We start from the raw sequence: 13,309 nt of genomic DNA, 5'->3' as shown, positions 1-13,309 counted from the left end.
TTCGTGTCGGGGGACGGCCGGAAGGGGGGGAGAATAGCGGGAGGCCGTGAAAATTGTCGGGAAGGCCCTCCCGCTATTCTCCGACCCGTCGTGGGCAGCGGAGAATCGCGCCCAATGTATTTGAAGTAATGTTCAGTCAACCCTCACATTTCTGAATTGATGTTTCTCAGCTCAGAATCAAAGGTTTACTGAGCCTGAATTTTAGCCAAATGAAAGTTATGAATGTATGACTATGCAAAAGCATGGCCCATGAAAGGTGTGGCATCTATCAACTGCATTCCCTTCCCAAAACTCCATCAGAAAAAATGGAGGCAGATATTAGGAGCAATGCGGCCAACTATTGAGCCAGATCTACTCTGGAAATATGTCTGCCTACAAAGGGACGTTTGTAGCAGATTCAATTTTTACTGTTGAAGAATAAGCACAATTAGGAAATTAAAATAAATCAGCAGTGCAACAAAGAAAATTATAGGTTTGGTCGGAGTTCAATTCATAACCACTTCTATCTTATGGAAATGATCAGGTGACCTGCACAACCTTGAAGATGGGAATAAAAGGGTGGGCGATAATGGGTGGAAAGAGCCACTGAACTGAAGCAAGATATTTATTCTGCAAGTGGTCTGAAATTAATTTGGAGGATTTGTGATAATCACAGTAAGATAATAATCAGCGAAAAGTATTATGGACCACCATGAAGAAACAGGCTGAATGTGAAGTAATCGCACAATTAAGTCAGTCTACAAGAAAAGGACCGATAATTGCTACAGGTGATTTCAATTATCCAGAAATAGATTAAGAACAGCACGACATATCAACAAGCAAATCTCAGAGGTGGGGGAAGAAGAGGAAGAGGAAATTAAATGAGTTCAAATGTGACAGCTGAATGAAGCAACAAGCCAGTTGATATTAAGAATTAATATTTGTACCAGTAGTTAGAAAACTGCTGTTACAGTAACCTAACAAGTAATCAAAATAAATTTTTTATCTCATGGATCTGTTAAGAAGTGACTTAAATTTCCCGACTTCGTAAAGAACCAATTTTCTGTCTGAAGTTCAGCTAAAAAACATGGATTGAGAGATCAAATTATAAAATGAACAATGATAAGAAAATGGAAGATTACAGCATCAATATGAATTAAATGTAAATTCAATATCATTTCAGGTTAATGCATGAAAGTAAAAAAAAGTTCCTACTTTTCTGTTAATGCTGTCATTCCAGAAAGACTTCCAAAAATATTATTAATTTGCTGGAAGACAAAGACCACATCCATCACTGTCACTTTGAGCTAAAGACAGATTCTGCAAAGTATTTAACTTGTGCAACAAAGACATGGGCCGGGATTCTCCAAAGTCCTGGCCAAGTGTTGACGCCAGTGTAAACACCGAAGTGTTTCACGCCGGCTTCAACAGGCCACTTGGCCCAGCAATTCAGTGGGCCACAGGGGGCCAGCATGGTGCCAGAGTGCTGCGCCGATACGCATGCGTGTGGTGGCCGTTTCCACGCCGGCGCCGCGCAACATGGCGGAGCCACACTGAGTTCCCGCCAAGTTCCGCCAGCGTGATTCTAACCTGGTATCACCTGGCGGGAGCTTGGACCTTGACCGTGGCGGGAGATAGGGTGGCTATCCTGGTGGGGGGGGGGGGGAATATCAGACTCCGGGGGGGTTATCAGACTCCGGGGGGGGGGTTATCAGACTCCGGGGGGGGGGCCTGCACGACGGCCAGGCCCGTGATCGGGGCCTACCGATTGGCGGGCGTGTGCAATCTGGAGGAGGCCTACCTCCTTCCGCATAGGCCCGCAATGTGGCTCCGCCATGATGTATGGCGCCGGCGCAGAAATGGCTGCCACGCACATGTTCCGGCGCAGAAACGGCCACCACGCGCATTTGTGGACCTGCCCCGGCAGTACAGGGCCGCGTTTCGGCGCCGGAGCAGCGCGCAGCATTCCACCGCCATGCTGGCCCCCTGTGGTCCGCTGAATCGCTGGGCTAAGTTACCCGTTGACGAGAATCCCAGCTCATGTCTTTTTCAAATATATCTGGAGCCAGGTGGTAGTTTTTAGAAATCCTTTCTTGAGGTACGTACTTGTTACATCTTCAGAGAAATTAATCTCTAGAAGCTAATGTACAAGCTTATTTAAATCAACACACACATTTGACTACATTTGGGCCTATGACGCCACATATTTGATTAGCTTAGTTTTAGTAGTTGATTAGCCTACTTCGCCCTCTACAGTCCCCCCTTTGATTTTTTAAACAATATCAAAGAGAATGAATCATTTAATTAAGCAAGTTCGCAAAAGGTAACACAGGTACACACCTCTAAGCGCCTTTAATGGTCTCCATTTATTAGAGACAGCCTTCAACACCTGTGATGGGTGAACCTTCGTAAGTCTGCATTTTAAAAATAAGAAGCGCATTTGTGGTGTAGGAAGGGACGGCGTGAGCTTTGATGGGTCATTATTTTAGAGGCTTTGGTTATTTGTTTACAGCAACACTTAATAAGCAGAAAAACACAATACAGGATGAGAATGGTATTAAAGAATAAGGTCAAGCCTTGAACTAATGAGGTCCCCAAAGAGCCCAGCCATCCAGAAGAGCAGCTCCAAAAGGTGGATGTGATTTGCCAGATTAGTGATATCTTCGGAGTTATCCGGAATGTCAGTGCAACACTCAGCCCCTATCAGGGCACAAGTGCCCCCTTTCTCAGCAAGGATAAAATCTAGCGTCATGCGGTTTTGAAGGGCAACCGTACGAATGGCAGCCATTGCATCATTTACTTTAATAAGGCCTTCGGAGGTGTCATTGGCCGCCTTTTCAAGCACAGAGGCCATGTTAATTGACTCCCTTGCCAGTTTGGCTGTCCCGTACCAAGGGACCAGGATGGAGTAGAATCTCTGTGTCCCCCGTGATGGCTCACTTTATCCTCCGCCAATGAGGCAGCACTGGAAGGGATGGAGAATGATTGATATAGGGTATAACTTGCCACAAATAACAAGATTCTTTCCAAGAACGTGGCAGATAGGGATACTCCCTGTGGCCACAGGTGAAGTAAGTACCATTATGGGAGGTGAATTGGGCTACCACGCCAGCGCTCGGAGAAGGTCTCCCCACTCGTGAGATTGTTAAAGCCTGTCAGGCTGGAAGAGTCAGCGTTCTCAGAGACATTAAAATAGTGGGGACAGTGACTGCATCCTGCTTCATGGCCCCCACTTTGATTTTTAACAAGGCGAATGAACCCCATTGGTCTCCCCATGCCTGAGGTGTTAGTGGGGGGCAAGGATGGGGAGGTTGGGTTCGGTTGCAATTGAGCTGGTACCACCCGAGAAAGTGGTCAAAGGATAACTTGCCGCAGACTGCCAACTTTCAGTGTCACCAGATGTGTTGATCTGATAGTTACTCCCCTACACATGAGGCCGTCTCCTCACAGGAGGAGGGCGAGATGGAGGTGTTCTGGAAGATGTACCATTCACATGTTTTGGACGCGTTGAAGGGGCTAGGCCTGAAGGGCATGTTTGGGATGTGTGCACATACCCAACAGCTGGAGAGGTTGGATTCTTTAGCGTACATATGGGACATGTGAAGGAAAGTGTGACATGTAGCTCGCTAGGAACATGTCTGTGCAAGGCAGGGCTGGGCAAAGGAATGCAAACACTTAAAATGCAAGCAACAGATGTAAAGAAAAAGTTGAACAAATTGGCAAATAATAATTGTCCTTTCAGCATATAGAAGTTTTAATCCCGATGTGCTCATTTCACATGAGAGGCATGTTTATAGGCCTTCTTCCCTTGCACCTTGACAGTTGCTTCGGTGGGCAATAGCACCTGGAAAGGTCCTTCCCACTTAGCTCCCAATGGTACTTTTTGTATTTTATTCACGTAGACCCAAACTCCGGGGACGATGTTGTGTCCTCCTTCTGGTGAGCCACCCCAAGCTGCCGATACCTGTAGTGAAGCAGAACTGACAGTATTTGTTAGGTTTTGATATTTTTCCAGGAGGTCATGGTTGTAAGAGGGTGGATCTGATCTAAGTGTTGGGTTGTTTTCTTGGTATCCTTTTCCCTTTTGTATGGTTCTGCACATCTTGGCTCAATGACCCTCCTTTCCACAGTAATGACATTTTCAAAGTCTTCTATTTTTCCCATCTTGTGTTTCATTAGAGTTTTTATGTTTTTTTAACCTGCTTGCATGACGTGGAGTTTCGCTCCCATGACCTGTCAAGCTGGTTCCATCGGTTACTTCATTCCGTAAAGGTCACTCCTTGCCCTTCCCAATCTGGCAAGATTACCTTCAGCATTTCTGACAATTCTGTCTTCTAGCCCCTTGACAAAGGCGGACTTCAAAGGTCCAAACATACTGGCATCTCTATCCTCGGTTCCGATGTTATTCACACCCGAGTGTTCCAGCAGATGGTTCTGAACCTTTTGGCGTATTCTAACACTTCTTCATTCTAACGCTTCTTCCATACCCTTTCAAATGAACCAGTCATTTCAATGTCTTCATTCCCCCTTTTCTGGGGTGTGGGATGTCTTTAGATCATTTGTCATTCTTCTCTGGGTCTGCTGGGATGTGCTGCAACTGATGAGCGTATTTAGCCGCTATTACTTTGCTACCATCCATACCAGTTGTTTCTTCCTGTTTAGCTGTTTAGCCTTAACACATTTTTCTTTAAAGGAGCAAGCCGCTCCAGAGTGAGTTCATCATCAGTATCACTTTTGTCACTGGAGGACTCAGCTTCTCCGAGACCGGCCTCACACAATTGTATTTTTCGCTGTTCCTTTTGTGACAAATTCAAGTCAGGGTACAGGCGAGATGGATGAGATCCCATAGGTGGGCGGGGTCCTTGCAATTGCGCTGCCTGTTCTTCTCGTAATCATTTTTTGAGTTCTTTATTTTCAATCTCCAATTATTCCGATTTAAGTTTTTCATTTTGCAGTTGCTCATGGACCACCTTAAGTTGTTTATTTTGCATTTGTCAAATCATGATCATACTGGGACTGTATGATCGCAAGCTGCCCCATTACAGCGAGGGACCTTCTGACTAACTTTTTATCCTTCAAACGCGCCGTCTTCACCAGGCTCTTTTTATATCTTCCAAGGACAACTGTCCTTTGGAGGCACTGGGCAGGATTTCTTTTGGGAACTAAGTTCCCACGCCGGCGGGAAACTTGCGCCAACCACTCCAGCATCAACAGCCCCCGAAAGTGAGGCATTCTCCTAGGTTGCCGCCGGAGTTGTTGGCACTGCTCCAGCCGGTGCCAATGGGCTGCCGCGAGGTTGTGCATGTGTGGACCGGCCATCGTATGTCCGTGCATGTGCAGACCGACCGCCGTATTTCCACGCATGTGCAGAGGTTCTCTTCTCTGTGCCGGCCCCCAGGCAATATGGCGGAGCCCTACAGGGGCCTGGCACCAAGAAAAGAAGGCCCCCAAGGAAGCCCGCCCGCAGGATCGGCAGGCCCCGATCGCGGGCCAGGCCACCATGGGGGCCCGGGGGGACAGATCCCCCCCTCCCCAGGAACCGCCCCTGCACACTTACCTGCCAGGTCCCGCCGTGCGTGAGGTGAGTAATTCACGCCAGCGGGACTGGCCAAAACTGGACAGCCACTCAACCCATCGGGGCCCAGAGAATCGCCGGGGGGATTTCTGTCAACAGCCCCTGACCGGCAGGAATCCTGCTGGCACCCAAAGAAACAGCACCGAAGAATAGGGCAGCCAGTGTAGGGGCGGCAGGGCGGGATTCGCGCCTCCCCTCAAGGGTTCTCCGACCCGGCGGGGGTTCGGAGAATTCAGGCCACTATATTTTTATTCTAATTCGGTACAGGTTTTTGGTATCTCAAATTATTGCTCGATATATTCTTACAATTTGCAAGGAATTTAATCTTCGGTAACATTTGGTAGGGCTTGCCCGCCTTTTACCGTAGTAGGTAGCTGCTTGCTCTTTTTCTCAGCCATGGTACCAATTTTGTGAGGAGGTCTTGAGCCATGGGGCTTCTTAGCTGGGTCGGTGGACTGTTACAATCACTGTCTATTTACTTCTGAGCTCTGTTGGGGGGTTTCATGCCGACTACCAAACCGGAGGGGTTCAGAGTCACATGGAGGAACACTGATTCCAGATAACAGCCGAGGACAGTTTAAAGTGAAAAGGCTTCCTTACCTTCGAGGGCCGATGTGGCTGATGTAGGTCCGATGTCCGGGTCTTTGGTTACTATTCCTCCAGCGACCCTACTCACAGCACCAAGTTGTGAGAACATGTCTTTTTCAAATATATTCGGAGTCCGGTAGAAGTTTTTAGAAATCCTTTATGGAGGTACGCAGTTGTTGCATCTTCAGAGAAACGAACCTGCAGACTGTGACGTACAAGCTTATTCATATCAGCACATGCACATTTGACTATATTTGGGTGTTTGACACACACATAGTTTCTGAGCTTAGTTTTAGTAGTTGATAAGCTCACTTTGCTTTCTCCACTCTGTCGAAAGGGGTTCAAGATATGGTGAGTGACTGTAAACTAATCTTTTTCCCACAATCCACTCACAGTTAATATTTGGTCAAAGGAACAGGGGCCAGGATTCTCCGACCCGGCGCCTGGTCGGAGAGTCGTTCCCCCCCATCCCAACGCTGGCACCGATTCTCCGGTGCCATTCTCCGGCACCGATTCTCAGGCGCCCGCGGGATTTCCGCCACGCCGGTCCGGGGCCTTGACAAGAGGCCCCCCCGGCGATTCTCCGGGCCCTGTTGGGCCGAGTGGCCGACGAGTTTGGCTGAGTCCCGCCAGCGATGGGTTACTCAGGACCCACATGGCGGGACCTGAAAGGTGAGTGTGCGGGGGCCGTCCTGAAGAGGGTCGGTGGGATGCGACCACAGTGGCCTGGACCGCGATCGGGGCCTACCGATCGGAGGGCGGGCTGGTTCCATGGGGGCCTACTTTACTCTGCGCCAGGCCCCTGTCGGGCTCCGCCATATTGCCCGGGGGCAGCCACGGAGAAGGGAACCCCCGCGCATGCGCGGAACTATGCTGGCCGTTCCACGCATGCGCGAACTCGTGTCAGCCATTCCGTGCCGGCTGGAGCTGCGGGGACCACTCCGGCGCCAACCTCGCCCACTCGGAAGGGGAGCATTCCCCATTATCGGGGACCATTGACGTCGGAGTGGCCGGCACCGATTTGCACGCCGGCGTGGGCACATAGCCCCATTATTAGAGAATCCCACCCAGGGAGAGAGGTTAAGAGGTTAGGGTAAGGCCAAAGCAGCTGAAGGCAGTGGTCAATGGTAGAGAGATTAATATAAGCAATGCACAACTGTTCAAAAACCATGCTGATAATAATGTGAAAAATGTTGCGGGTTACCTCTGCAAACCCTCTCTTTCCAGATGAAGTAAGTTATCTATCTCCTCCTTGGGAAAAATTGAGGCAAAAATTTCATTGAGTACTTTTGTAGCTGTGTCGCATCATTTATGATCCCCTTGTCCAATCTCAATTCATCCCTTGTTTTTATTATACATGTTTAAATTTGACTTCAGTGGCTGGATTATCAATCACCCTTGGGGATGAGGTCGGTGTGAGGGTACCTTTTCAAAATAGCACTCCTGAACCGTGTATCAGCCTTTTGACGTGGCCTGGATGTCTGGTGACGGATTATTGCACAGCTGTTGGAAGCATAGCGTGGAGCTGCTGATATAAAATCTTGAATAAAAGATGATCATCAGACTGAGGTGTTCATGCAATAGTCTAATGTTAGTATTGCTTGAGCAGAGTGGAGTAAGTGAGTGGTGACCGAGCATTTGGACACTTCTTTGGACCGTGAGGGTACCAGCCTTTTGCTCACCTGCCTATTCCATTCTGCGATGCAGCAGCAAGTCTAGTCATGGCTCTGCTCTGCCTTTGAAATTCACCACCTCGAGCTAATCCCCATCTTCAGGTAGTGCCAGGCACCATTAATTAATAGGGCATCAAAATCATCTCTGGCCCAATTAGGTCCATGTCACGATGTGGTTTGATGTTAGGACCTGGAAATAATCCAGACGGCAGGTTACTGTCGCTGGATTGAAAGCACAGCCTTAGGTTTCCTCTTGTACTTTCTTTCCATAATAGACATAACCTGTGGAGAATCAGGAGCAGGACCCTCCACTTGTTGGAATCATACATAGCAGAAATGAAGATGGTTGAGTTTTTTCAGGCTAATCATGTCAACCCCAGCATATCACAGGCATTTCTCAGTGTCCTAAGCCCAACTATCTCATCAATGACCTTCCCGCCAGTATAAGGTAAGACATGGAGATGTTTGTTATTGATTGCACAATGTTCAGTGTAATTCATGATTCCTCAGATACTGCAGCAGTCTGTGCCTGCACGCAGCAAAACCTTGGCAACATTCAGGCTTGGGCTGATAAATGGCAAATAATATTTGTATCGCGCACGTGTCAAGCAATCATCATCTCCCTTTGGTGTTCAATGACATTACCACCCCTGTATCTCCCACCATCAATATCCTTGTGTCTTAATATTGACCAGAAACTTAACTGGATCAGCCATATAAATATAATGGCTACAAGATGCCTGCATACATGCAGCTTTATTCAAGAATCTCAACACTATATTAAGCAAGCCAGCAAGTGCCCATCATCTGAGCCAAACACTTTTCACTTTCATTTGCATTTCCACTCTCCCCCCCCCCCCCCCCCCCACCCCCTTGTGTTTGTATATTTTGTGAGTCTGTCTGCGTGTGTGTAGAGGGTGGGGTGAGGCAAGTTACAATAGGAGTTAGGTACTTATTAATATTTAACCAACTATATCTGCTGCGTATTTCACCATTAATCTTGTTTGAAATAAACAGTAGTTGTGTTTCAACTTAAAAACCTGGTGACTAATTATTGGGCAGCCAAGGGCTGTGGATTTCGAGACTTTGTATATGAATTATTGGTTAATTCACTTGTGTTGTGACTCGGGGCACGTGAGGGTAGAATTGACTGTGCATTTCCCAGGGTGGTGTAACAAAGTAACATGATGCAGTCGGCTAAACAAAGGAAATATAGTTATCAGCATCCTCAGAGGCAGAGAGGTAGTTTGCACCTAACAGCCAGAGAGGCGGATTTGAAATCTAACAACCAGGACCCTGGGCTAACATCTATATCTTTGAGCCAAGGTCGTGCAGAAACCTTCGTAAAGACAGCAGGAAAAGATGTTTCCCAGATTTGACTATCCACACTTTGTTGTGGGATAAATATAAGCTGGATTTGACTTAAATTTGAATGTTGTTGGGAAATGGGAAGTCCTAAGGAGGTCAGGGATCATAGATATAGTTTGGAACAAGGGGTATGTTCTACATAAAACTGTGTTTGTGTGTTTAGTGATTCATATACTTAATTGTCCTCGGGTAGTCTAGTCCTGTTTGTATATATTCCTCTTTTCTTTAATTTAATGCATAGTTGATAATTGTTACGCAATGACTGGGTTGATTATGCTCACTGGGGCTTCACTTTACTCCTCACACCTTTCCAAAAGCCAAACTACACACTCCCAAGAATTGATGTTCCAAGTTGCAAAAATCTCACGATAACATCTGCATGGTTTGTGACAGTTACCTGAGTGCCCTGTAGCCAATATTTATCCCTCAATCAACATTCCCCAAAACAGAACTGGTCAATATCAGATTCATGCTTGTGGGAGATCCTTGTGTGTAAATTGATCTCTGTATTTTGTGATTTACAGTAGTTAAACAAATACTTCATTCGCATTGGGATGCCCTGTGGTTTATATAAATGCTCTTTTGTCTACCCAAGTCTTTGTATACAGTAAACAAAATATATAGCAATGCAATGACTGTTTTAAAGCCCACCCCCATGATGGGAAACTGATGAAATGGAGTTAGCAAGGGGCGGTGCAGTGACTGAGGCCTGAGGGAGCAGGACAGAGCAAGAAGCAAGGGCTGAAGCCTCGGGTTTAAGGCAATATCCTAGCAGAACAAGAATTGTTGGGAGGAGACAAACAAAGATGCACACTGGGAGGTGTAGTCAACCTAACTTCAGTCTCTTCAATTTATAACATTGATACACAGAAAACAGAAATTTATACGGAAGCATAATCAGCTTTTAAAGTGGTTAATTGTTTTACATCTATTTATTCTTTTCTTGTGTAACCAGGGTCTAGATAGGCTTTTGGGGATTGTCTGTTCTCCCAAATTATGCTGCTTGAGTATGTATTTTCTCAAAAGCATTACTCAACCATTTATAGCAATTATTTACATATCTGGACCTGTGCAAAAGTTTGGAGCTCATCCTCGTTCCAAATCTTTCTCATTTCTTAGCCATGTGATCTGACATCATTATTGTGTATGCTCCTGTTGTTAATTCAGGACACTACACTTGTAAACCTTGGGCCATAACCTCCAATGGAGTGACAATTGAGGTGGATTTTAATTCTGCCTGAAAGTTTTTAAACTAGAAATTCAGGTGATCTTATCTTGCTTGAACTTCAGAATCAGGCCAGCTGAGATCTGGACAGTACGGCAGGCTTTTGGGGCCTCCTGTTGACAGCTGTAGAGTTGAAAGTAAGTCATGTCTTTTGTACTGCACTAGCTGCTGGAAACCAGTTCACGTTGCAGCTGGGTTTAAATGTCCTTGACATGGCAGGTAAAGTTGAGAAGGTACCATCTGGAGAGGGGAATGTTAGGTTGGGCCTTGGGGGGTGGGGGTGCTGTTTGGTCAAGGCAGGTGGGTGGGGTTGGGTTGGGTTTTGGTGAGGATGAGGTCAACCTGGGTCAGCTGGGCCTGGGGGGAGGGAGTGTGGGATGTTGTTTGCTTGTCGACAGGAGTGGGGGTTTGGGTGGGGTGGAGTTGGGCCTTGATGGGGCAGGGGGCTGTTGCTTATGAAGTCTGGTCTTGGAGTAGGTTTCCGGTAACGCAGGTCTTGGAGAGTAAAGGGTAGGGTCTGGTCGGGCCTTGGGGGATATTGGGTCGGGTGGAGCCATATGAGGGGAAGTTTAATCAGGTCCGGCCTTGTGAGATGGAGGTTCCAGTCAGGTTGAGTTGGGTCAGGTCAGGCCTTGGAAGGTAGTGTGATGTGGGTTCAGGTCAGGCCTTTGGGGAGGAAGGTTGCATTACGTCAGGCCTTGGGGTAGTGTCAGTTCAGATCAAACCTTTGAGGGGGGGGGGGGGGGGGGGGGGGGGGGGGTCAGGCCAGGACTTGGGGAATGGATGTCCTGCCTGGCTTTGGGGTTAGTTGAGGGTTAGGCTAAATTCCAATGGGCAGCGGGAGGGCTAGGTGCCGGAGTCCGATAGTGGGGGAAAATCATTACTGTGCATGTCCCATGTGGATGGGTGTCATGGGGCGGTGGGGTGATTGTGCAAGCCCCATGGAAGGGAATGGGCGCATCTCATTGGGATTAGGGGGACAGACTGGTGGGTGGATGGTGGGGAGGGAGGAGTCAGGCTTGGTGTGGATTTGTGCAAAAGTTACCGATGAACTGGAAGTGGTTATAATTCTTCTATTTCTTGGTAATTATTGGTGCAGCAAAGTTAAAATCACTTTAAAGGTTTGCAATATAAATGTTTCGGCAATTGCCATGCAAATCCTTGCCTAGGGAGATGGGTGAGTTACCTCTTTGGATGTTTGGTGCCTCCCCAGATATAATGCCCTGAGTTCGAATGTTTCAGCGCATTATTTCCAATAATAAGTGCTCCTCAATTAAAACTACCAGCAGTTTTGATTTGATGAGATATCGGGAACGATCTAACCTCCAAAAAAGTGTCCATTCTGTGTGGGAATCCAGGGATCGTTCCAGGCACTACAAGTGGTGGGAACAATCCCACTATCTAACGACATTCTTTTTTGTTTGGTGGCCCAGTGGGATCGCCCGCACCCTCCCTCCCCCGAGGCCACTCACAGTCGCATTTCCTGCACTGAGGAGTCCCGCTCGCCGGAAATCCAGACGCCCCCAAGTCCCAACTCACCTATGAGATGATCCTCAGGGCCTCCCCCCCCCCCCCCCCCCCCCCCACACACACACACACTACATACAGGCAGGGCACCCCTGGGCCTGTTCCCTAGCAAAATGCCAGCTTGGCACCTTGGTACTGCCAGCCTTGCACCCCAGCAATGTCTCTGCCAGCACCACCAGGTGGCATTGCAAGGGTGCATAGGCTCACAGTGCCATAGAGGTGGCCCCTGCAGTGCCAGGGTGCCACCCTGCATGGAGGCCAAACACCCAGTTGATGATTGCCCATTCTATTTAAGAGTCAACCACACTACTGTGGATCTGGAGTTAGGTTAGAATGACAAATTTTCTTCCCTAAAGGACATCAGTGGACCAGATAGGTAGCGGGATTCTTCGGTCTCCAACACCAAAATCGTGTTCAGCAATCAGCCAGACAATCCATGTTGGCGCCAAAATCAGGGGCGGTGCTTTTGCGATGCTCCCCCCCCTCCAAAAAGGCATACTCGATACGCCGCACGCTGTCAGGACGGCCTCAGGACGTTACCTGAGGCCCTATCTGCGATGCTACGCCCCCGATAGGCTGTGTTCCCAACTGCGTCGGCCACATATGGTATTTGTTTTCTGGAACTCGGCGTGGCGTCTGCAGACAGTCCAACACCGCCACAGTCAGGGGGGAGCCGAACCGCGGGCAAGAGGGGGCTTTGGCGGGGGCTGGGGGCACTGATGGGGTGGGCTGGGGGTGGTGAGCCTGGCCAAAGGGGGGCACTATTTGACAGGCCGGGTTCCGGCCATATCCTCAGTTACAGCCGGGGACTCTATGCTGCATGCCTGCTAGTTCCCTGCCAGATGGAGGAGCAGTGGCCATTTTATGCTGCTTTTCCGGTCATAAACGCCACCGTTCCCATGCTGCCGTCAGCACTTACAGATAGAGATAGATAGAGAAATACAGCACAGAACAGGCCCTTCAGCCCACGATGTTGAGCCGAACTTTTGTCCTAGGTTAATCAAAGAATTTTGGACAATTTTTCATGCCCAATCCACCCAACCTGCACATCTTTGGACTGTGGGAGGAAACCGGAGTACCCGGAGGAAACCCACGTTGTCACGGGGAGGATGTGCATTTATATATTTATTTATATTTACATGGAAAAGTGATTGTCTCTGCATCTGTACAGAGCAACTGTAACATATTGTTTGTTATGAGTGTTCAAAATTGATCTGGGCAGGTAAAAGAGGAAATTGTAGATTTAATTCGATTTGTTCAGAAATTGTGGCCCTCTGCTTCCGTGATGAATACAAAATACGTTAATCATCATTTTATTTCACAAATGCATTACTGATTTTGCCTGACAGGGATTGATGGATGAAATTGGTATTA

Source organism: Scyliorhinus canicula, chromosome 14 (assembly GCF_902713615.1).
Source record: "Scyliorhinus canicula chromosome 14, sScyCan1.1, whole genome shotgun sequence".
NCBI classification, from domain to species: domain Eukaryota; kingdom Metazoa; phylum Chordata; class Chondrichthyes; order Carcharhiniformes; family Scyliorhinidae; genus Scyliorhinus; species Scyliorhinus canicula.
Note: the sequence above shows the minus strand (reverse complement) of the source record.